The sequence below is a fragment of the Rhagoletis zephyria genome, unplaced genomic scaffold (genome assembly GCF_001687245.7).
Source record: "Rhagoletis zephyria isolate East Lansing unplaced genomic scaffold, Rhagoletis_zephyria_1.1 Rzeph_scaffold_00002, whole genome shotgun sequence".
Classification (NCBI taxonomy): domain Eukaryota; kingdom Metazoa; phylum Arthropoda; class Insecta; order Diptera; family Tephritidae; genus Rhagoletis; species Rhagoletis zephyria.
The window spans coordinates 1087685-1113787 of NW_016157086.1; the positions used below are offsets into that span (position 1 = coordinate 1087685).

At 36.2% G+C, this 26103-nt stretch overlaps 1 protein-coding gene across 7 annotated transcripts in view; it reads left to right on the plus strand.

Moving 5' to 3' along the window:
- Window positions 1-5732: 5732 nt before the first annotated feature.
- hebe (protein) overlaps window positions 5733-26103 on the plus strand; it is a 60892-nt gene continuing 40521 nt past the window's right edge. The window contains exon 1 of one of the 7 annotated variants that reach the window (XM_017621287.1): window positions 5733-5894. The gene's annotated coding sequence lies outside the window, so the exon portion shown is untranslated. The other 6 variants (XM_017620886.1, XM_017620951.1, XM_017621212.1 and 3 more) reach the window with 6 other exon arrangements.

Consider the following 26103-nt stretch of genomic DNA (forward strand, 5'->3'; position numbering starts at 1 on the left):
TCGGTCAACAATGTGGTTAGCCGGGTTTTCGCCTACAGGTACTCTTAAAGTGATGAAATGTTATCGGATTGTATCGATTGTTGTAAAATTTACAGAAGCCACAATAAAAGTAATGAAAACAAGATTAAACACATTTGTAACATTTCTAAATGCAAAATTTAAAAAATTATTTAAATATTCAGTTTCTATTTGTTTTCAAACGTCAATTTCAATATAGATCGATAATTACACAGTGCAACGCTCAAAAAGTGATGGGAATATGGCCAATTGCATTCACTAAAACACGTCAAAACATGAATAACTACATACCAAAGCAATTGTAAAAGTTGGTTCCCTTTTCCTTTTTATATCGATTTGAAGTTGTGAATTTAAGGTTAAACAAGTAATTTTTAGCAAAAAAAAACCGACTTAAAAAAAATATATACATATATCTATATATTTCATGATCGGATCTAAACCAAATTAGTATGGGACCACCTCTGAGACACCACCTTTCCGTTGCAAAAAGAATTATTGAAATCGGTTGATGTGGTGCAAAGTTATGCGGTAACATACATAAAAAAAAAAAATATTCCGACGAACTGATAACCTCCTCCTTTTTTGGAAGTCGGTTAAAAATAAACAAGCACAATGGCGCGTATTCATAGTCCAGCAACTAAGTCGAAACTAACAAAGTTGCAACTTAAATTTAAGTACCAACTTAAAATTTACTTCTATTCATAGTCGCATTTCAGACTTCTACTAAGTAGGCGTTCAAACACGGAAACTCGAGTTTCTTATTATCGGCGATTTCTCTTTTGGTGTTGCCCTTTGCATTCACACACAGAAACTCTTTTGTACGCAATTGTTGTTGTCAGCTGTGGATCGCCAACTTGAATTACTCAGACGAACGAGAGCACAAAGAGGGGTTTTCCCGAGCACGGGCGACTCGGTACCCGTCCCCTTTCCTCGTCGCTCTCTCCCCTACAAGCTTCGAGTTTCCGCAACATCGACTAAGTAGTTTCGACTTAGTTTACGATATAGCAAACCGAGTGTGAAAATGTATCGATTTTTCTTTACGATATTTTGTAAAAATTACATTTTTATTAAATAATGTCAAGTTTGATCATCCGTTTATGTAATTTTTATTTTCATTGCATGGTTATGCAAAAGAATAAGGTATCATTTTCTTGTTAATTGTGCGAAATAGCCAAAACATCCGCAGTGATGTGAAGTCGATGTTTATCGAAAGCATGCTGTGAAACATACAAATAGTAGATATCTAAATGTTATGCACAAATTTACTTTAAAAGAACTAGCGTGAAACTGACTTATTATTTGAGAATTTATCTAAATTATTCCAATTATAAAATTGTGATGTAGCTTTATTCGAATTGTAATACGCATTTAATTTCATCTTCCGATTAAAATGGATCGATCTTTGTAAATTTTAATGGGAGATTATTCAATATTATCAAAATCACCCTCTACCAACTTAATTTTTACATATTTCGTCTGTTTAATTTGATAAAATACTTCTTCGTAGTTACGACTTAGTTGCAGCTGCAGCCGAAATTAAATTTTAAGTTGGTACCTAGCCAGAAAAGTCGAAACTAAGGCGACTATGAATAGCTTTAGTTGTGACTTAGAATAGTTTCGACTTAGTTGAGTACTAAATATGACTATGAATATGCGCCAATGATTTTTTTTGTTTCGGTCACAAATTTCATACCTACACACATATATGTGTGTATATATATTAGGAATGTGCCGGGTAGAGATTTTGCCGGATAACCGGATTCCGGATATCCTTTAAGAAATAACAAACAGCCCGGATTCGGATATCCAATCGATGTTAGGTTTTTTTGTTTAGCTAGATTATCTGCTTTTTCGAGCTGAGCTATCCTATACGAAATTAAGAATAACCATTTCTCCTCCGAAATCCAAGTTATGATATAAGGTTTATTCCGCACGCTTTCCGGGCTGTTTCGGTAATTAGAGCATAAAAATAAGTTACTCTCTTACAAGTGTCACAAATGTGTTAACTCGTGCCAAAAGTGCCAATAGCGTCAGGAACGCAAAAAATCGCCTTTCGTACCCGGAATCAACAAATCAGTTCTAAACAATGACTTTATGTGACTTTTCTAGCATGAGTAACGCTTTCTGGGCTGCGTGTGTGTAACAAATCTATAATCCTGTATTAAAAAGATAACTTCTCTGCCTTCAACCCGCATTTATCGATTATTTTTGGTAAATAGAAGAGAAACACCAAAGCCAAAGTGAAACAACAATGAACGCCGTTAAGAAAAAATACGTGATTGATTATTTTTTATTAAAAAATATGATGAAAATCGAACTAATCTGCATGGAAACATATCGATTCGCTCGAATCGCTCCGAAAAGCATCATTGTTGCAATATTTTCTGACACACATTTAAAAACTCGTTTTATTTTCTGATGATCCTCCAAAATCCTTTAAATGAGAGTCATTTTTGGAGAGTTGTGTAGAGAATGAAGTTGCAAGATTTTATCCGAACTTTTTCTTCTGGTAAAATCATGATAATTGTCAAGCGATCACTGGTAGACATTTTTACAGGAAAAATGCTTTTTTTGTTCCCGTACTCTTTCTTGTTACTCACTTTTTACTCTCACTTCAGAGAGAATTTTTGCTGTTTGACATTTTTACAGGATTTTACACGAAAAGTATTGGATCAGAGCTATTTTATGAGTTTTATTCGATCTTCGACTGTGGTAGGTCGGTGTTATGCAGACAAACTTTTGTTTGCCAAATTAAATGGCGGCTGCTTAGTTTGCTCGGAGGTGGTTATGTCGAGTTTGGCACAGGGTTGCGCGTTCATTATGGTTTTCATGGCTATTGCCAACACGAAATGAGAATTTCAGATGTACATAACGCGCACAATTTAAAATTTTTGTATATGACAACACCGAATTTGCTGCAGTTTGACCAAACAAAATTAGTTTGCTGTGAGAGTCGCCAAACTCGCTCTCTCCGAGTTTGCTACAACAACAATTGCCCGCAGTTTGCCAAACAAAATTTCTGCATAACACCAACCGTAGACAATTTTTTGTTGTTGCCTTTTAGGCTTCGGTGACATCAACAGAAGTTGGCTGCGTTTCATTTATGTCAAATTCAACAAGCGAAGTTGCTGCGATGAAGGCAGTTGTAGTGAATTTAGAATTTGGGCTAAACTGAGCAGTACTGCTAGCTGCCACTGCTGTATTGTGAGTCGCTTCATTGGACACCACACTTTCTAAAAAAACAGCTGATTTCGAAAAACTGACGCTGCCACTGCCACTGCGTATCGAACTGATTAAATTCTAAACCCAACATATGTGCTCTCTTTTTTAAAACTTGGAAGATTTGTATTTGAAACTGAATTTAGTTTGGTCATATATGTAGTCCAAAAAGTTTAGAATTAAAACCAAAATTTTTAACCGTGTACTGATTCCAGAAGTGATGTGGATAGCCAAACGATGCAGAAATGGAGAAATATTTACAGTACCCCTTATACCCAGACAAGAAGATCCTCTCATTTGGTGGAATCATAGACGGCTGCTGTGATATAGCGGTTAGCCTGGGTTCAAGCCCGGTTCAACCCACGATCTATACATAGAAGGTCGCGCAATCCGCGAAATAAAAATTGCCTCTCTCTGCGCATATCGTCTCAGGGCGATTTTTTACTTTCACGCCTTCATGCGGGCAATTTTTGCGAAATTTGCATTTATATCTCAGACGTTTATGATTCGATTGATTTGAAATTTGTACACAATAGACTAGATTCTATTCTGAAGAAGATGAGTCTAACTGCACTTCTTAATACTTATTTAAAACGAAATGGCGGATATTTTAACTTTTTTATAAACATTAAGGAGGTGATTTTTACAAATGCAAAAGTTGTGTTATGAAGTTAAAAATTTTTGTTTTGTTTTAATGCAGCATTAAGAACAAATATATACGGATATTTTTGGGAAAGTTTCAGGTTTAGACAACAAGTAGTTCTAAAGTTATAACAATATTATGATGACACCCACGAGTGGTCGCTCGTCTCTAGATGACAAATATTTTTACTGGGCACTTGTACAAGTAATTTTGGAAGTAATATTAAGTGAAATGTTGAAATTCATAAATTTATCAGTGTAATATAACTTATTAAAGCTCTACAGACCTACATACTATGTATGCATATATCGAGCTCTAACCGCCAAAATAACGTAAGCGACATTTTTTTTCGAAATTTTATTTTTGATGCAGAAATATTCCTAGGGTATCTAGATGTATTTCTGCATCAAAAATAAAATTTTGAAAAAAAAGTCGCTTACGTTATTTTGGCGGTTAGGGCTCGATATGTAATTACACACATAGTCAAAATAGTTATTCGTACAGTGATTGTTTTACAATATTCGCAATGTTTTTAATTTTTCGTTAATTTTTCGCGAAAATTCTATTTTAACAAAAACCATATAAATGAAATTTTCAAACTTTTTGCAAAACTTAAAAAAATTATACAAATTTTCATCAAAATTTTGAATGACAGTTTTTAGAACAAATTTTGTATGCAGAGTTGTAGCTCATTCAGTTAGTAAATCGCAAGCATCAAGTCGCTTTAAATTACCTTTGATTTTTTAGAATTTGTTTCTCAAGGGTGTTACATATCTGCTTCCATGAGCAAAATGTAGTTTTGCTTGGAAGAAAACGTTCCACACCATTGAGAAAATAAAATCTCAAAAAATAACGCAATTTTTCTCTAAAAAAAATGAGTCAAAATTTTGAAATATAGATGAAAATTTGTAGAATTTTTTAAGTTTTGCAAAAAGTTTTAAAATTTAAATCGTTTGGTTTTTGTTAAAACATCAACTTAATTTTCGTGAAAAACTACCGAATAATCATTATTAAAAACATTGCGAATATTGTGAAACAATCACTGTACGAATAACTATTTGTATGTATGTATGTATGTAAGTATGTCTATTAGGTTTAGTAATAGTTACATAACACTGATAAATTCATGCATTTCAATATTTCACTTAATATTACTTCCAAAATTACTTGTACAAGTGCCCAGTAAAAATATTTGTCATCTAGAGACGAGCGACCGCTCGTGGGTGTCATCATAATATTGTTATAACTTTAGAACTACTTGTTGTCTAAACCTTTTTCCAAAAATATCCGCATATATTTGTCTTTAATGCTGCATTAAAACAAAACAAAAATTTTAAACTTCCTAACACAACTTTTGTATTTGTAAAAATCACCTCCTTAATTTTTATAAAAATGTTAAAATATCTGTAATTTTGTTTTAAATAAATATTAAGAAGTGCAGTTAGACTCATCTTCTTTAGAATAGTATCTAGTTTATTGTGTACAAATTGCAAAGCAATCGATACACAACCGCCTGAGATATAGCGAGTTGAAATGAAAATTTCACAAAAATTTACCGCAGTGAAAAATCCGATTTTGTGGCTTTTTCGAGATACAGGTATGAGTAAAAATTTGGCTAAAATTAAATGTAAATGTATTTTCGAATAAGCTATCGATTACAATTGGTTTGAAATCGCTTCACTTCATTTCAATTTTATGTTTTTTACGCTGCTTGTTTTCGCTGTTGTTGTCGCCCAATTTTGCGAGAAAAGAATAACGGACCTGCCTCTCTCTTATATATAAACCTTGGGTTCAACCCAACATAAAAAAAAAACAAAAAAAGTTTTTCTAATAGCGGTCGACTCTCGGCAGGTAATGACAAAACTCCGAGTGTATTTCTGCCATGAAAATAGCTTCATAAAAATACAATCGCCGTTCAGAGTCCGCATGAAACCGTAGGTCCCTCCCTTTGGTGATAATATCAATACGCACGCCACAAATTGGAGGAGAAGCTCGGTCAAACACTAACAAATGCGTAAGCACAAATTTATTATTATTAGGGGTCTTCATCTAAAGTGATAAAGGGATAAATTTCCTAAATTTATCAGTTTATCCGCATTCTTTCATGAACGCATTTTGGTAAATAATTGCATAAAACTGTTTATTATTTAACTTATATGGCTAGTTACGTTTCATTCTTACCTCGTCCATTGTGCTCATTTGCTTTTATGTGTTCGACTACCTGGCAACCTGTAAGAGTTTAATTTTGCTGAAATTTATACATTTATCCACCAAAGTCATTTTATGAAGTGATAAACTTTGGTTAAATAGATTTCCATACAAAGTTTGACAGTTCATTTATCAAAATGATAAATTTATCCCTTTATTTACACTGGCAATGAAGTATTTCTGTGAACCACCTTCCTCAGTGAACTAAAAAAATACGCAGGCACAAATATAGCCTCTGATAAAATGTTTATCAGGCAATAAAAATGACAGTTGGTAGGCAAAACCTTACGCCTGTGGAGATGGACTGTAACGCACTGCATTCTAATCTGCTCTCCAAATACTACCAGTTCATTATAAACTCAAACATGAGGAATCAGCGCACCATATTTTGCAACGTGAAAAAATAGGAGAGTCACACTTTTATTTGTGAATATTTTATTTCTGAATTATATGCATATTTGGCTAAAAAATATGTACGGTGGGCCTTTCTTTGTATCTATATATTTAACCTGATGTGTGTTAATAAATTTATGTCCGAATAAAAGCTGTCGAGTCATGCGAAAGTTTCAACTAATTGAGAATTGCCCATATAACAATATTAAAATACTATTTAAAACAAGAAGGAAAATTTCCTACAGGCACTTAAAGTAAAAAAGCTCAATTATGAACGTTTGCGAAAAGCGCCGCTTTTACGCTTTCCTCCACAACTTGTTTTTGTAAATTTTTTCGTACGCTTTTTCTTCACAGCAGCATGTTTTGTGGGTGCTTCAAGCAATGCAATGTCGTTGGAGCCGGCTCTAGCTGATAGAGGTGAGTGGTTGTGGCACGGTGGGGCGAGTTGGTTGAAATGCTGGCTGACTGATTGGCTTCTGGGGGCTTTTTGCTTGCCCTGGCCTGACTAACTTACTAGCTGGCTGATTTACTTTGGCGCGTGTGCGGCTGCCTGGAGTTCAATTTTTAACGTTGAAGTGGTCGGTCAAAACGGTACGATCGCGGCTGCGCATTCGCATACTCGTATACAGTACATATAACAAGTAAAATAACAAACATTCACGGATACAAACGACGAACACATCCATACTTCGTAAAGCTGTAACGCAACGTAAGCAGGTAGTTTTGCTTGTGCGATAAAGTAGTATTTCTTAGTTATTTCTTTTGTCTGATTGTGTTCTGCGCGTAAAATAGTGAAATGGCCACAAAAATAATATGGAATGATAAATACAAAAAAAACTTCTTTAGCAAAAATATGTATACAAACGCTATGTGGTACTATATGTAAACTTTTGAAAATAAATACTAAGTATGTACCTACTTTGAAAAAAAAAAATTAAAATTACAACCGCTAATGACTAGCAGCAGTTTCTTCTGTATATCGCCGCTAGCGCCATGTACTCCGCTATGTTTGCAACGCCACTTTTGCCTTTACATACCTATGTACATATGTATGTGTATTAGAGGTTTACGCCGACAGGCTTTGCGGCGGCGGCGTGGTCAACGTCAAAAATATTCGGCGGCGGCGGCGACGCCGGCGCGTCTGGAAACGCCGGCGCTACTTCTCATAAGGTAGATTTCAAAGAGCCATGAGGCTACTAATCTTATCATTTCAACTCGTCAGCGTTAGGCATTCGCCATGCCAATTATTCTATTATTATAATTCTATTTATTTCATTATTGAATTAGTTTTAAATTTAAATATTGTTACTTCCTACTTGAATTAAAATGTTGAGTGTCTGGCGCTGATTGATGGGCGAACAGAAGCAGGTCTGAGGTATATACATACATACACACACGGATCTCTATATTCTCTACAGATCCGTATGTACTATTTAAATTTAAAGAAAAAAAAATTGTTTAAAGTTTAGTTATTGGGGTAATTTATGTCGCTCTCAATAAATTTTTGCAATAGTCTTATCAACTCGAACCAGAATGGGACTTTTTGACCCACTGTTGAAAAAAATGGCTTATAGATGGTTAAAACTTCCACTAAAATATGAAGCGCCAAATTTTTCTAAGGAGAACCGAATGTAATGAAAAATAATACTAATGTTTACCATAAAGAGGGAACTTTAACCCTGTGTAGAAAACATAGCGATGCGAGGGAGCAAAACCTTCCTGGGGTTTGACCACCACTAAGGAATGCTAACGTAATTTTCACACAGCCACCTAGTACTTGTATACTTATGTGGGACCCCAGAATAAAATAACTTACGAATGTAAATATTAGCAAAAAAGTGTTTGTTTAAAATATTAAAAAAATACATAGAAAAATCAACTTGTCTTTGATTTATCTTCAATAATTGAGGAGTTAGATGCAAAGAGGCCGCTTCTATTAAAACTGCTTTCTGAGATATTGGAGCTAAAGTTTTTGATGTGTTATAAGTTTCTTGTTGTTGTAGTAGGTGTATAAAAAAGTAGTATTTTTGTAGTATAGAAAAGAATTGTCTACTGCGGAAAAAAATCGTTAGATTACCAGTATTCGACCCTAATTTAACTGTAATAAACGCTGTCGTCAAAAAATATGTTACCTATGTTTTTTCTAAGTTATGCTATTTTTGGAAAAAATAAAGGAGATCATACTCTTGTCCAGTGGCCCAAATTATGCAAAAAAAACTAATTTAAAAATGTAATTTTCATTTCGTAAAATTGTGTTTTTATACAAGTAATATTTAGTTCCTTCAAACGATGTATTTAATGTACATATATCATGAAAATTTTGTACAAAATTCCTTAGGCGCCGAACGCCGCCGCCGCCGCCGCCGCGCCGATATTTTCGTAACTCGGCGGCGGCGCGTGAGGAATGACAAAAAACGGCGGCGGCGGCGGCGTGGCTCGGCGGCGTATACCTCTAATGTGTATATGTACATACATATATGCATGTATCCACCTACTTAAGTATCCACGTTTATACAAACATATATGTACATACATACATACATACGACCGTGCGCCATCACTTTAAGTCGTTATAAAAATTGAAAAAGTTGAATTTATTATGCAAATTCAGTTCAGAGAATCGGAAAGTCGGTACCGGAATGTCAAATCGGATATGTACATATTTATAAAAATTGTTTTATTCGTCGTTTTAATTAAAAAAACTAAGCAACCGGTGATAGTAAGAGCAACAAAAGAAAAAAAAAACATGGGATGTATGTACAATAATATGTATGTATGTATGTATGTATGTATGTACATATGTGTACATACGTTTTTCGTGCTTTTGTTCGAAGAAAGTTCGATAATGCGTTTTTTGTTGTACCGGATGACCAGAGGTGCTGGTAATATATGTACATATGTATGTACCTATATACTTATCTGCATATGCATGAATGGGTGCCCTACAAGACATTGCTGAGCACTTTAGGCAAAAACTCTCACACATTTACACTTTTGTTTTTGTAGTACGGCATAAATGAGTAGTTTGACTATTAGTACTGAGGACTTTCTGATGACAACATTGAGGGGAAAGTACTCAAATTTTTCCCATGGCCTGAACGAAAATGAGGACTTTGATAAGCACTTTTGTGATTAGGAGTAATGATAATATGAGTACTCATATGATACTCAGCTGTCTTGTAGGGTGTCCACTTATGTATGTACGTGCGTGTTGCGTTTGTAAACAGGTGGACGTGATGTCAACAGAGGAGCACCAAATTCAAACAGCCGTTAAGCTTGTAATTTTTTGATTTTGTTTGTATGTTTTAAAAAGTACGTTAATAGCTACAGAATCTCGCTTTCATTGGGCCATTTCCATATCCGAAAATATGTTTAAGTGTTTCGGCATAAGATATCGCTGCAAAAAACTAATTCGAAAGCATTTTAAATAGTATGTGGCAAAACATTTTTTTTTTTATAAAATATCAAGAGTCTATAATTTGCCAACTCTTAGCAAAAGTTCAATGATTTTTACCGTGCTTTAATTTGCCGACATTAGAGTGGTACATTACCTTTGAAAAAAACAAAATTGCGTCGAGAAAAAAAAGTCGATATATCATACACTAAGATCCGAATATAAATGCCGAAGATATGACGAAAAATGTAAAAAGGCGTCCCCTACGTTGGGCCAAAAAATACATAATTTTTTTACACGAAATTGCTGTCCAATATCACTTAAGACTCGGGTGTACGCCGAATTTTTTTTCTGGTACGGTGTAATGTACTTACATACACATTTGAAAAGTGATGGGCGTCTTGAGTGAAGTAAAGTCTATGAATGCCGTGATCGAAGCTCAACCACACCCTGCGTCAGACCCGGAGCTCCAACTGCCACGACCCGCGTCACCCTGGCCCAGTTACGGTCTGGATAATGTAGGCTTCTCAAGAGCTACCTGTCCAGACTCGACCCCAATATCCTCAATGAGTGTCCGACATGTGGATACTTGCCGTACGCCACCAACCAATTCTACATATATGTGAGCTCAACCCCACTCAACTAACACCCTTCTCTCTTTGGTCCGATCCTGTTCAAACTGCCTGCTTCTTGGTCCTACCGTTAGTTTAGTTCGACAACAATGAAAAAGGGGGAGGGAGGGCTTTATAGTGACGCTACAATCGATCTAATGATTCTAAGGCTGCTATCGCTATTAGTATCCTGTTCATTTGCTTCATCGCTGCGGAGTCATGCTGCACAATTTGGAACTGAGCTACAAAAATGATTTAGTTTAAAGTCACACCCATCGTGGCAACGGGATGCCTTAAAATGCTTCCGAAACCCTATCCGAACAACGAGGTTCCGTAGGCATCTCCACTAGGTCTTGTCCCATAAATTCCGTTGTAGAAGTGCAATCACTCCCAGTAACAGGTCAAATCACTACGTATTCACAAGAGTTATTCGGTCGATAATTGTAAAAAGAAGTCATTGTGAAGTTACGCAATTAGTTGAGGTCCGTTCCAGTGAGTTTCCAAAGTGTGAAGAAAAATCCGACATTACTATAGCCCGCAGGACAAAGTTATCTTCGTGTTTGTAACTTAAAAAAAAAAGAATCGAAATTTACAAGTCCGAAATGGAGAAGGCTAAGTCATTAGTGACGAGCCTTCAGTGTAGGCGTAGAGGGGTGCCATTCTCCTAATTCAGATGTGCGAGTAGTCGCTTAAGATCATCCATTTTCAATGCAACTCAATCCCAGGAGGAACCAATCCATACGATACTGGAAATAGCGGTACCGGCTTGTGTGACCTTTTGCTTGAGCGACGTTTTATTCGGTCAATAAACTCTTAAAAGACCCTCAAGCCAGCGTGATCGGAGCGCAATACACCAGGCCACTTGTAAAATACTATGCAGGTGGCTACTCGTTGGCTGAATCACTGATCAGAAAGACGTCTGTATATTAAGCTGGCAAAAGCAATTCCCCTAAGGATTCAGAGCTATCAGTCTCTCTACCTTACTATTTAAAGCTCTGGAGAGTCATATTAAAAACGAGATTCCTGGTGATCGACTGCAACGACTGCTCAGCATGCTTACTTTAAAGGAAGGTCGATCGACAACGCCTTGCATATAATCGTGAAGTTGATAGAGGAAGATTTCAGGCACAAGGTCCTGACAGTGAGTTCGGCATAACGTGGGAAATTTTCAGATCCTTATCTAAGTTTAGTGTTAGAAAACGATCTAGTTAAACTTAAACATGCTTTGTGATAGAACTGTCGCTTCGAAATAATGTAGTGCTACCATCGAGCATGGGCTGAGCCATGGTGGACTTGCTGTAAATGTATAAGATATCCATCCTACGCGGCTCTTCCCTCAGTTGGAGGTGTTCGATTTCTTATCGAATTGAGTACTTGGGATTGACTCTAAATAGGAAGCCTAATATTGGGGAATTAGTAAAAAAAGGCATATCAGTTCCCCTCTACCGCGATCGATAAGGGATGGGCCCTCCCTCCTAAGGTAAATTCTTTGCTCTATGAAAACAAAATGCATTCCTTTCATTTCGGTTGGAGTCCTCGTCCGATGGAATGCACCACAGGAGACTATCCTAGTCGGGAATCCCAAAAAGGTATAATCGACCACCGTCTTTAGAAACTTTGGCTCCTAACATCATACTTAACATAGCTTCACTGATACAGGCTACACTCTAAAATTCATTGCGATACGGCTAGACTGCCACCAATTAACTCTTACTTCACTTATATACATATCCTATTGGGATGAGTGGACGGGAGACAGTGCTGGTAGTAGGCACCGTAGAACATTTACACTGAGTAGTCGAAGCTTGAAGGAAGGATAGGTGGAAATTATTTATGCTTAGGACCCCTCCATCAACCTTCAATTTAGGCCTACAGATCAATGTAGGATTTTCCAGGCAAAAGTAGCTGTGCTTAAGAAAACAGGCAAGGTAAATATCACCACAGATACCAAAGGGGGGGGGGGGGGGNGGGGGGTTTGGATGTTGGGAACTGGGCTCGCTCAAGCTGCGCTTAAAGCTAGTTGTTGCATGCCTCACCTCTCTTTCGGTAGCATCTGACTTATGGGTGGAATTATAGGAAACCTTACGGTGGTTGAGCTGACCTCACCGAGAAAAAAAGAGGGGAAGTACCTTTACCTACATTTGGACTACTCTGTGACAGTTGGGACCTCAAGTCCGCTCTGCAAACGTTGGTCGAATGCCATGAAATGGGCTACTGCAAGGTCTTTCTAAACGACAGTGTATCGAAGCCAGTCAAAAGATCTTTTCAGGCTCTAACAGCCGCAATTCTAAATCTAGTAAGACTAAATAACATACCATATTCTCACTAGTTGCAGTTACTTGGACGATGAAGAGGTGAACTCATCTCAACTCATTCTCATAAACTCAACAGATTTTGCAAGGCAGTCCGTGGGAATCCGCCGGTAACAACATCTGTCATTGGTAAACCTGCGTTCTTGGCAATTACCGTTGGTAGTGGTGCCGGAAAGGGCGATTGCTTAAGGCCCAAGAGTGCATCTAATTTGATGTAACCACCTTAATTTAATATAACCTTCTAGCCTTAAACACTTAGCCTCATAAATGCGAGGAATAGATGATGCTTGTTAAGATTTTGAATTGTTTTTTTAGTTAGTTGGTTTTTTTTAGCAAACAAGTGATATGCACTGTGTATGCAGATTACGTTTCGTTTCGAATTAATTGCCTTCATACTATTAGTCACCTTTATATTTGTTGGGAACACAAGTTAAACAAATGTAAAAATCTTAGCTGGGACTCAACGCCAATTGGCATTCAAATCAAATTAGTTCCAATCAAATTAGTGGACACAAATATGTATGTACATTAGGGCGGGTCAATTTGTAGGGGTGATTTTTGTATAGCACTGAATGATTCTACGTGTAATTCTAAGCAAATTTGCCGATGAAACTATGAGTCTAAAATCAATTTGGAGTTTGCCAAATTGCGATTAGCATTTTGCTATAGTGTCGTAAAGAAATGCTTAAATTTTGCATAAAAACATGCTATAAGGCGTTTTTTGTTATAAGGAAACCATTTCTGCGCTTATCTTTTTCTTAAACTGCCACTAGAAGGTGAAACAGTGAACATTTTCACATTTTCTTCGAAGCTAATTTTCGCAGTTTGGCAAACTCCAAAGTGATTTTAGACCCATGGTTTCTTCGCAAAATTTGCTTGGAATTACACGTAGAATCCTTCTATGCTATACGCGAATAGTAAAAGAAATTGACACTCCCTAATGCACATACATATGTAAATATGTATACTTACTTTATCAACAGCAGATGTGTTCATAAGTAATTGATACACATATTTATGTGTATATATAAAAGATACATACATATGTTTGTATGTATGCATAAGGCTATGCATGAATGTGAATATTTAATTTAAATCAAATAACTCTGACCTTTCACTTTAAAGCTATGTGGGCATAGTGAAAAAGTACTCAATTACTTATTTTTATGGCATTTCGTGCAAAGTGTATTCTTATTCAATTAAAAAAGATATTACATAATCTCTCTTAAATACTTCTAAAACTTCAATTTATTGCATTCTGTTTATTTTTAAACTTTGCACCTTTTGTTATATGAATTACTAAGTACATATTACACTTGCACTTGACTTGCTGTTTTTCTGTAGTTCAAGTGTGTTTTTGTTTCCATACATACATATATGGGTACATACATATTGGCTTCAATATTATTTATCTGCATGTGAAGTTCAAGTACTCGCTTATTTTTTATGGCTTAATTTAATTATTTTTGTGTGATTTTCTTCTTTATTATTTTTATTATTGCTGTTTTTGTGTCAGGCCGTTGTTTTTCGTTAGCATTTATCATTTGTACTTGTAACTACATTCAAGTACTCGTACGTCGTTGTACATACATATGTATGTATATATATATAATGTCGTAAAAGTGTTTGTTTTTGCCTGTACACATGACCGATTACCTACTTATTTTTATTACTTAGATTGACTTATGTGTTTTGTAAATCACATTTGAAAGGTTTTATTCGCACTACAGCAAGTGTACAACAGTAGAATATTAATTATCATATTTTAAGCTAAATTATTGTGTTAATAAAAATGTTGATAAACCATTTTTATTCGCATTTGTCTCTTTTCAATTTAAAGTCCTTAAAAGTTAATCCGTTTTATTTTGTCTTCGCATTTGTCTTTTTTTTCATTTTAAAGTCCTTAAAATTTAATCAGTTTTTTTTTTTTTATTTGTCGGAACTAGCACAAAACAACGCGTACCGCCATCTCATCATCTTCAAGGCTGGAAGGGCAAATGCGGCTGCCATGTATACCGATCACAGTCAAGCGTTTATGCCAGAAGTAACCAGTCAATAGTCCCACAAGTTATCTGCGTTCCCATCTGCTCTGTGGACGAAAGGTATCCATACCGGAACGTAAGACGTATTCGACGTCAAAAAGCGCACTGCATAATCATTGTTACGTTGCCGCTGATATTTATTGCGGCCTATTTTGCCCTCATGTATTGCACGCGGTAATCATACGGTCTAGTGATCATAGCTTCTTCCTTTTCAGCTTGAAAAAACATTTCCCAATCCGTATTTTCAAAAAGCACTGAGTTATTTTGAAGTTATTGAGCCACACTAAAAAAAGAGGTCCCGAATCTGTCTAATAATTTCCAACAAACTTAGTCTGATAATTAGCGCTGGTTCCTTTGGATGAGCCGTAGATTAATCCTTCGCCAATTCATCAGACAGGTTTTACCCTTCAGAGCACACAATCTTGGTTCCCACTTAAGCTCTCTCCTCTTTGCCAAAGAATTTGCCTGGCGCGTACTTCAGACTCTGCTGTTATAATATCCGCCACGAATTATAATCAATTATCTGCCTGCTGCCATGAGTACTGCAAAAAAGCTATGACTGAAAAACTCTCTGCGAAATGTTCAGCATAAGGTGTATGATATTTTTCTCATACAATATACAATATAAGTACAGTTTTCGATCCCCTATCTCTCCATTGTTCCATAGAAAAAAGGCCGATGCTGTATTTTCTGATAAACGATGCTTTAGGCAAAAGTAAATCATTTGAGACCAGCATTGTGCTGGGAACGGTTCGGCGCAACATCCCTTTGAACAATCTAGGTGTCATCATCACCCGCCAGATATTTATATAGATATTCGATAAGGTGTGTATTCATTGCGAACAAAAGACCGAGATTGTGCCTGATTGATTTTCGCCTGGACCTATACTGGAAATATACTTGGAGTTTATCCATATGAATTAAGACCTTTTATGTGTATCAAATTAATATAGCTTTAGCTTGCCTCATTCCCTAATTCTATTTTGAAGTTCCTTTCAAAGTTAATAACTCTGCTGATGCCATTCCGGGGGATTTGGGTTAGGAGTAGCTGAGTCCAGATAGTTTTGACACGCAAAAAAACCTTCTGAAAGTTATTACTAAGCGACCGTTTGGCCGCCCGCTCTATGCTTATGTACACCCATGCCTTGGTTATTCTGTGAATGTACTCTTCTTAGTCATTAAGTTGACTAGCGACACACAGGTTAACGTGTCTAAGGCTGTCATAGGCTTTATTATCATAGTACACATTCATGCAACTTCAAGATTTTCGTACAAGTCGGTTAATTAGATACCATTAGAGCCGTTTGTTTCTCTGTATATATCAAAATCTTTCTTTCATGTGAGCTTGTAGTGTGATGCCCAAATATCTCACTTTAGAAACCCTACTGACTCTGATATAACTCATAGTTCACATAGCCGTTAGGGTTCGACTTCTTGCGAATGGAATGATGGCTATTTTTGTTGAGTTTACGAGATTCACACCAGCTCACTAGTTCTTTTTTATCTTTAGTGCCCTTTGGATTATGTCAAAAAGAGTGCTCACTTCACTTTGACCATGTCTTCCGCATAGCTTTAGCAACGGACACCATTGTGGGGTAGCGTTTGCAGAAGTTAATTTATTAAAAGGCTCTAAAAAAGGATCGATAGTAACCTCGAGGTGTTGTCGAAAGTTCAATCCATATCAAAGAAGGCTCAGAGAAATATTACTTCATAGTCCAAAGCGCTGTTGGGATCAGTACCATTGATAAATTCCAACCGATGGCTTAGGCTGGACCAAGTTCGAATAGGGAATTCACTCGAAGTTCAAGCAAGCAAGTAGATAAAATCCTGTCCGTCCACGAAGAACTGATTCAGAAATACGAAGCATATTCCTTGAAGTCGAAGCCATTCACATATAAAGTATTGAATCGATTATATTTATTTGTTCTTGGTCGTAAATGTCTAAACCGGGTGGTGTTATTGAGAGAGGTGCAGTAATAGTAGTCCTATTTGCAGTAAACTTCGTAAGCTTTGCTCGTCACGTATAGGCCTAAGAAACAATCCATTTTCATCCTTACTAAGTGAGTATATTGCGGGTCTATTACTTTCCAATAGGTTGGGTCTATGCGATACATAAATTTTTAGTGCTATATTAAAGGCTGACCATGAAAAAGATAACAGCTGCGCTATTCGTATTAACCGCAAAAGCTGTATTTTCGTTTTTTAGAGCTTGAAAAGGTTTTGCTTGTGCTATTTGTCGAGTGAATACTAAAGAGAATGCAATAGACTGCAAGTGACCAGATAAATTTACCTACGCTTGGGAGACTTTATAACCTTTTGACAGGTACAAGTTCTCTGAAGTGATTTGAAACTGGCTACTCAAGTCATGTCCGTTGTATTTTCTGGGTCCTTTCGCAGTTTGATACACATCTCGTTGGGATATCTGCCTATGTACATCCTATGCTGCTTGGTCAAACAATTTTCATTCTCTAATGAATCTGCTGATAGATCAGTTAGTTGTGCTACTAGGCGTTTACCTAATATTTTATTTCTAATAGTCGAAAAGCCTGGGTATTCACCAAAAAAAAATGTGGACACTTTCTAAGCTATCTTCTAGCTGACAACTGCGACAAATCCTTTTACGGGGTAGTGATATTTCTTACGCATGTTTGCCTAGGGATCAGGTTGCTACAATTCCGAACACTTCTAGCCTTGATCTGCTCAGCGGGTCCAAGGTCTTCGTCCTGTTAGAATCAGGCTATAATTTTCTCGATATCTTACAGGTCTCTATATCTGACCATCTGTGTCTAGACGGTTGAAGAAAAGGCAAAGTAATGTCACTTTCTACTCCAAGAAGACAACCCAGTGTTAGCGCTTCGGCTCCTGCCTTCGTCAAATCATCAGCCTTCTCATTGCCTTCTATGTTCCTATGTCCGGGAACCCAGACAAGAGAGACGATAGCCAACTGAGACACTGAGCGCAGTACCATTTTGCATTCCCTAACTAATTCAGATTTGGTAACCGGAGTTGCTAATGCTAATAGCACCGCCTAGTTGTCAGAATTTATTATCACTTCACTCTTGCAGCCGACTCTATTGCCTATGATTTTACAGGCTTCGAGGATATATAGGACTTCCGGTTGAAGATGCTTGTATCCTTACCCAATCGTAGAGAAAGAACAACAAAGACTTCCTTGGAGTAGGACCACCGCTCCTACACCTCAGCCTATCTTGGATACGTCGATGTATAGAGAGGTAGCCTCTATATCCGCAACTCGGTGTCTCCTCCAATCTCTTATGGATGGGAACAACACTTCTAATCTAAATTTTTTATCCGTTGATTGTCACATTGTTTTTTAATTGAGGGCCTGGCTTTATGAATAGTAAAAATTTTGGCATTTGGATTAATCTTTCCTTCCAAGCGTATACAAAATGTGCTATAAGTTTTTTGATTATAAAGACACATATCATGTTATCGTGTATTTTTCTTCTCACTTACTTCAATACTCTCCATAAAAATTTACAGCTAACACAATTCAATTTTTCAAATTATCACAAATTTTATTGCATATTTCTTTTCCTGCTTCATTTATACATTGTTGTTAATAATTTTGCAGCGCAATTTTTATTCAATGCCGCTATGCCATCTTTCTTTCTGTGAGTCTCTTTGTTTTGTTTTCTTTTTTTTTTGTCACACTGTTGGTTTGGGTTTTTTTATTTATAGATATTGGTTGATTTTTTCTTCGCATTCCCGCAAGCCATAATGCTGTTGCTGTTAATGAAATTTTTTGTGGATGCAAACAGTCATCTTAGTAGCCTCTTGTCGTTGCTGATGTCTTCCTATATAACTGTCACTTTAACTACAGACCAGTCGAAGCAGCGGCCACACTTACAGTGATATGACAATTTTTTTTCGCAATTCATCGGCCTCACCCGGCACTTGATGCTCAAATACACTAGTCTAACAGTAGAATAATACGGAGCAAAGTATTCTGAAGAATGTCAATCACCGAAGTAGAAAAAATACAGTTAATCGAAGATTTCAAGCCACATTTCTCGTGACATTTGTCACCTTAATTATTTTTTAAGAAATTCTGCGCTGTTCGTGAGTGTGAAAAAAATTCACAAATTCAATGAAATTCTAGACGCTGCGGGGTACATACTTACATATGTATTTATGTATACTAAAATCCGGATTTTGCGGCGAAAGAGCAAATTTAGTTGTGGGCTCATAGCGCCAATAACCAGTATTTCGTACGCTCTGCTCCAAAGGCAATGGCTTTTTCTAAACGTCAAAAAGCATCTATCCAAAGCGAAGACCTACATATACCTACCCACAAAAACTCGAAGGATCTTCAATTATTCTATCTATTTAAGATAATCGTTCTCTAACCTAAATATTTTTTGGGGAAGACCTAAAAATTGAGTAATAAAGGAGCACTCCTTGTAATTTTATTAAGGAGACATAAGCAAGATTTGCAAATTTTGTACTTATGTCTCCCAAGGCGTCAAATCCAGGAGTACTCCTTTTACATCCTAATGGAGCAATTAAGGGTTTGAAAGTCAAGAATACATAAATATCTCTCAGCTTGAATCGTATCATTTTTGGCTACTCTAAGATAGTAGTTCGAGGCCAATTTCCGACCAACATCAGAAAAAAAGATACAAGTTTTTCTAATAGCGGTCGCTCATCGGCAGGCAATTGCAAACCGCGGAGTGTGTTTTGGCCATGAAAACAGCTTCTAATACACAGCTGGCCAAATGCTGAGCGATCCGCACATGGAATGGAAAAGGATTCCCTCAGCAACATCTTAAAGGAGCGTTTTCGAAGCGCTCCGAATATGGAGTGAAAAGAGAGTCAAGGTGTTTTTTGTTATCTTGTTTTAAGGCTTTTTGTAATCTAGTCCGTAAGATTGTTAATACCATAGACTGATATGCTCCTTTGGGACGGTTTTCAGAGCCTCCCTAGGAAGATTAGCGCACCGCACAGGAAGTCCTAATTGTGCATCTTGCTGAATCCGTTGGTTAGCTGGAAGCACTTTTCTCCGGCGGATATGCTCCTTTTGAAGTCTCTTCGGAGCCTCCCTAGGTGGATTAGCGCAGCGCATAGAGAGTCCTAATTGCGCATCTTGCGGACTCCTTTGGTTAGCTGGGTAAAAATACAATCGCCGTTTGGAGTCGCTCCATAACTGTAGGTCCCTTCCCTTTATTTGACAACATAAAGGCATACACCCGATATTGGAGGAGAAGCTAAACCAAACACTAACATATTGTGCAAGCGCCAAACTATTATTATTATTATTATTAAGGTATATAGTTCTCAGTCAAAAGCTCCTAACACTGGCACGTACCTTTCCAAACGGACGGACGTTGAAAACCCTAATGTGAAAGTGCCTGAGTGACGGCACCACTATTCGCAATCTGAGTATTTCGGGTAATCGAAAACGTGCAATGAAGAGTTCTCCGATCAATCGAACGATGATCCTAAGTGCTACTGGGAAGCTAGTAAGCGCCGCACTTACTTTCTAGTGGCGCTATCCGAAGTATTCGGTTTAAGAGTCCGCTAAAGTCTGATGCGTTCGCTAACCAGCTTCTGGCTTTGAAATCCCGCCACGTAAAAACTAACTTTAATGGAAATATTAATTTTGTCTTATTTTGTAATACAATTGGAGGATAAACATCTGAAATGTTCAAAACCATAATGGGAAATTTGTTTCTGTAGGGCTGGTTGAAAGGCAATGAACGGGTAGGGGAAAGGAAAGCTAAAGACTTTGTGAGCGAAAATTAAAGTTTTTCACTCGAATTGCATTACATTTCTTTTGCTTATTCTAAGATATCGATTGGACTTTAGAAACATTTATAATCCTTTTAAACTTTGAATATAAAAAAAACATTGTATGCGAATTTTGGGAATTCTACCACCTCTTCGCCTTTCCTATCACATAAATACAGTGACTTAAACAAGTGACCACGTGCTGATTTTTTTTTAAATATTCACAAGGCTTATAAGTATTTTTTTTTGTTATCTATATTTCATATAATAAAATTGTAATAGGCAGATGCCTGTATATTATAGATATTAAAGAAAAATTAATATGGAAGAGCAGCAGAAGCAAAATCAAAATTTTTTTTAAATTTTTGCTCATCACTCGAAAACTAACGTATGTAATCGAATGCAGTTTTCACCGATTTATTGCTAGGGATCTAACTTAAAATATAGAATAAAAAAATTATAGAATAGCCACCTGTTTGAAAACTATTTGAAAAGTTGAATTCAGTTAAATTGATAAAAAAAGGTAGATACTGATTTAAGCTCTCATGGGAAAATCGATACTTTACCTAATTTTGAGTACCTACGAAAATATATTAACTACACCCACAAATATTTGAAAGTCTTACCTCATAAAGCTTTTTAATTCTAATATATTTTTTATGAATGAGGCCATACGAGTTTTGGGAGGAAGTAAATACGGGTTTTTAAATTTGTTTTTTGTTTTTTAAATATTGTACAAGCTTTAACCAAAACATTAAAAATCAAAGTTTCAACTGTATATACATTCATATGTATATCAAATGCAATTTATAAAAATATGCATTGATTTTTCGAAATTTTGTTGCGAATGTTCCGACAGCAATAAAAAAATTATTAAAGATGAGCGCGATTTTTAGTCGCTTAAAACTTGCACTTCATTAAACTAAAATTGTACGGGCTATAAAACTACCTAAAAATTTTCTAGAGATTCAGTTTAATAAGTTTGAAGTTTTTTTGAAAACTTGTTCAATTTTCCTAAATTTTATATAAAGTCAGACATTTTGATTTAAATGGCTTTGGTTAAAGCCTGAACAATACTTTTATAGAAAAATAACAAAAAAAATTACAAAAAAAAAATTATAATAATAATCAACACATGATCACTTGTTTAAGTAACTGTATAATAATATTTGGCATTATTGGTACTCGTACATATCGTTATCGCACAGCGCCGTACCGTTCGAGAGCCGTTGCCAATGCCAGCTAGTCAAAGTTATTGTTCGTTAATTTTGTTGCTTGTTGTTATTGCTGCTTGCTACTTGTTTTTGCTGCTGTTGTTGTTGCGGTTTTCGTCTCTTTTATCATGCGCTTACAACAGTAGATTTTGCTATTGTTTTTGTTGTTGATCGTTAGCGTCGCGACGCGCACTTTTGTTATCGCAAAACTTTTGTTTTATTTTTGTTGTCGTTGTTGTTTTTACTATACCCGTGTCGTCCAGGTATTACCAATATTCGCTGCATACAAGCATGATTTTAGCCATTGGCAAAACCACTACCGATGCATGCGGCGCGCCGTCTGCTACAACTACATACACAAAAACTTAAACGCACACACCGGCACACGGGCAAAGAGCGCCAATATATTACTTTTCCTTTGATAAGTCGTTGCTTGCCAAGTGTATGCGAAACTTTTCAATAGACTTTTTTAAATACATACATTTGTATGTATGTACATTGTGTGCGTGTGTGTGTGCCTGTGTCTCACTGTATGCGCGCTACTTCAATTCATTCTGCATTACGTTGCGCCTTTGCGTCAGCCAAACGCTTTTTCGCCTAACCACATTTTCGTCTAACAAAATTTCAGTTACCTCTCAGCAGTGCGCCGCGAAGCTTGTCTAAATTTTTTCTGCTTGCTGTGTCTGAAAGTCAAGAAAAGAGCGTTAAAGTGAAAAGAAAAAGCAATACGGAACGGAAATCAATAAGCGACACATAGCGAAAAACGAAATAAACAGGGAAAACACTAACTAAATTTTCGCTAAAAAAATATAAAAATTAAAGCTTAAACTGGTGAACTTGCTGTGATTGCCATACTGCTTTACACACAAACATATGTATATATATTTTATCGCTTCGATTTGAACGTCAGTGAAAAAAGTGCCAGCGAGTCCACTTAAGAAAAAAAAAATGTTAGTGAAAATCAATTTATGCCTAATTGTTAAATGAGAATGATAATTTGCATGCCTGTCAGGTGTCCGCCAAAGCGCACCAAGCAACATTTATGAAGATACATACGATTAATATCACTATATCACTTATTATACTTATATATTTATAAAAAAAAAAATTATTTTAATTAATATGTATATAACCTAGCGCATATAAAAACACTTTTAAGCAATCATAATTTTTCCACTGCTTTCACATGTGTCAGTCAGCCAGCCAGCTTGTCACAGACACACACATACACCAAACAAAGCGCCAGGGCAACCAAACACTCCTTCAGTCACCCACTCACGTCTGCGCGCTTGCCAGCCATTACCATTTATTTATGTATGTAGATATGTGCAGCACCACCCACGTTGTTTGGCTGGCCATGTCCATTGATTTGCTTTTGTTGCAATTTTCCACGTCACTCATACGTCCTGTGGCACGCGAACGCCATTTGACGGCTGTTGTCTATTTTCATTTCCTTTCGTTTTATTACGACATATTGTTTTCATATTATCATAACTTCTGCTTTGCACGCAATGCCTTCAGTTTCTGCAAGTAATATGATTGCGTCGCAATTCTTTGCACTTCCTTAAACTTGTCTAGTAATGCGTAATTTGGTATTTCTGGCTCAATTGCTTATCAGATTTGTTCGTACTGCGCATAAATGCCTCCGAATATTTTAATGACCTCGGCAGTGCAGTGCTTTTGCCATGAATGTTACGCTGCAGTGAATTCTCGATATAAGGAACCCTGATATTAGCAAAACTATCTACATATATCATGATCTTTTTTTGCTAAATATGTTAGGCTAGGCCTTTTATAATACCGTAATAGAGGCTCCTTCTATTCATAATTTCCGTTGAAGTGATATCAATTCGCAGATTTTTCCGTCTACCAGCCGACAAGGGAAAGTATCGCTGTACGCTGCTACTGTCCACTGATTCTGTACAGCTTTCGTGTATTGAACTGTCGAATTACTAATCAGATTTCCCAGACAGTCCCTTATATAAAATTGTAGGGTTGAGTCTTATCTATAATTCTAGTAGCGCCCTGACAGTTTACCAATATATCGCAGTCGCTTGTCAGAGCTTATCCTTGTGATGGAAATCATTGTCAGGAATATTTATCCAGCACCGAGATCAGTGCCCCAGGCCAAGGTATTGAGTGCTAAAGGCCTTTCTGGGAAGTAAAAGAGATAACTTCTTTCGAGAGAATCTTTCCGGTAGCATGCTACAGCCAGTCTTACCTTTGTTACAGCAATTTTAGCTTCGGAGAAAATAGGACAGGTAGGATTTTGTAAGACCCAGGCCCAGTCAAGGAAATCTTTCCAACACCAAAAGTGATTATCTCAAAGGGAAAGCCAGTCTAGGCTCTAAGAAGATAAACCTTTTTCAGGTCAACCTATCCTGAGATTGATGAGAAAATATATTAAGCGTCGGAATAGATTACACCGTACGCGCGAAATCATAGGCCAAATATCATAAAACTGTGTCTTTAGTGTTTATCTTTGACGTCAGAATTTTTTATAAAGCTTTACGTATTCTTACCTCGCCGATCAAGGAGGAACAGATCTCAAAAGAGTACTTCGCGAAAGTACAGAAGCAAAGCAAATCATACCGGACTTCGACATCAATATACGTGGCACGTAAGGTACCTTAGAGCGCCATACATCGGTGAAGGAAACCCCGGAATTTGAAGCGAAAAGGGCCAAAACACAAGCAGCTTGAACTCGAAGCGAGAACCTGGGTACCTTCTGAGGTTAACGCGAAGAGATATATTAAGAAAACAGAAATATAGAAAAAGGTTTACGTTCTTTACTGCCTACTTTACTAGCTCTGAACATTTTTTTCCAATAATTATAACAATAATTTAATAGTTACTCCGTTTGAGAATTGCATATACACTTCCGTGTGCTTTTTTGATATTTTTCTGATTAAATTTTTTTCTTAAATGCGTTTTCGCTTTGCACTTCCCAGGTGTTTTTTCAGAGTTTTTGAAAAAAAACACAGGAAATCATATCAGAAGTATTGGTACAGTATTATGAAATACATATTCATTCGTTGCCTCCAACAGTAATTGAATCTGATACCTTCTTATAGCAAGCATAAGCTTGAATAAGAAATAGCTACGATTTTTGATGACATTTAAGGATGCGAAAAATTATCAGAAAGGGAAACAGTTTTCGGGCCTTTTTTGTATAAGAACAACTTTGCGGAAAACACATCGCCAGCAAAACGAAAGTTTATTTGGTGCCTCGGCTAGCAACGGAGCGAAAGTAATCATGAGATACGGTGGAACTTGATTCAACACTTTCCTTTCTTTTCCACTTTAGGCAAGGATAATAAGATTAGATCCTTGCTTAAATAATCTTCGGTTAATGTTTCCTCGAAAGCTTCAACATCCGAATCAACTGTCCTCTGAAAGTAGCGGTAATACGGGCTGTATAAGTACTTGTAGATAGTTAGTTAAAAAATTATTTAACTCCTGATAAACATATTATTTAAGACTTAATTATTTTGTAGTTGATTTGTGATATTTTCTTATTTATCGCACTGTTAAAAATTCGCGTGTGTTGTTCATTTAATAATTTTCGTAAATTTTTTTGTTGAGTGATTCCTTAATCTTTAGCTCACACATTTGTCATTAATTTTTGCACTTGATATGTATGTATGTATTTATGTAGCTATGTAGGTATGTACACTGCCGGCAAAAAGTATTGGCACAACAAATTTTTCACAATATATGCATACACTTCTTTTCTAATATTTTTACGCCAATTTTTTATAAGAATATGGTTCATTCTACAACAAAAAACATAAAAATAAAATTCCTAAACTAAAATTCAGTAAATTTTCATGCAAATTTCAACTTTTTAATTAGATTTTTAGAATTTTTTCGGGTATGCAGTTTTGCAGCCCATCGCATTGAATTTTGAGAATTTTTTTTGGTGAAGTTGTTTTGCATTTTTGCATATAAAGTATTTTCGAAAAAATTTTTTTGTATGGAAGAAACTGCGTGAAAAAATTGCCAAAAATCAATGATAATTCCCAGTTACTTAAAACTTATACTTTATTATAATTAAATTAATTGGGCTACAAATCTATATACTCAAAAAAGAAATCTGATTAAAAGGTTTAAATTAGCTGAGTTTTTGTGAGTTTTGCACAAAGTTTGGGAATTATGTTTTAATGTTTTTTGTTGTAGAATAAACCATATTTCTATAAAAAATTGGCGAAAAAAAAATGGTTGCATATATTGCGAAAAATTTGCTGTGCCAATACTTTTTTCCGGCAGTGTACGTTTTTTCATATATTCGAAAGTTG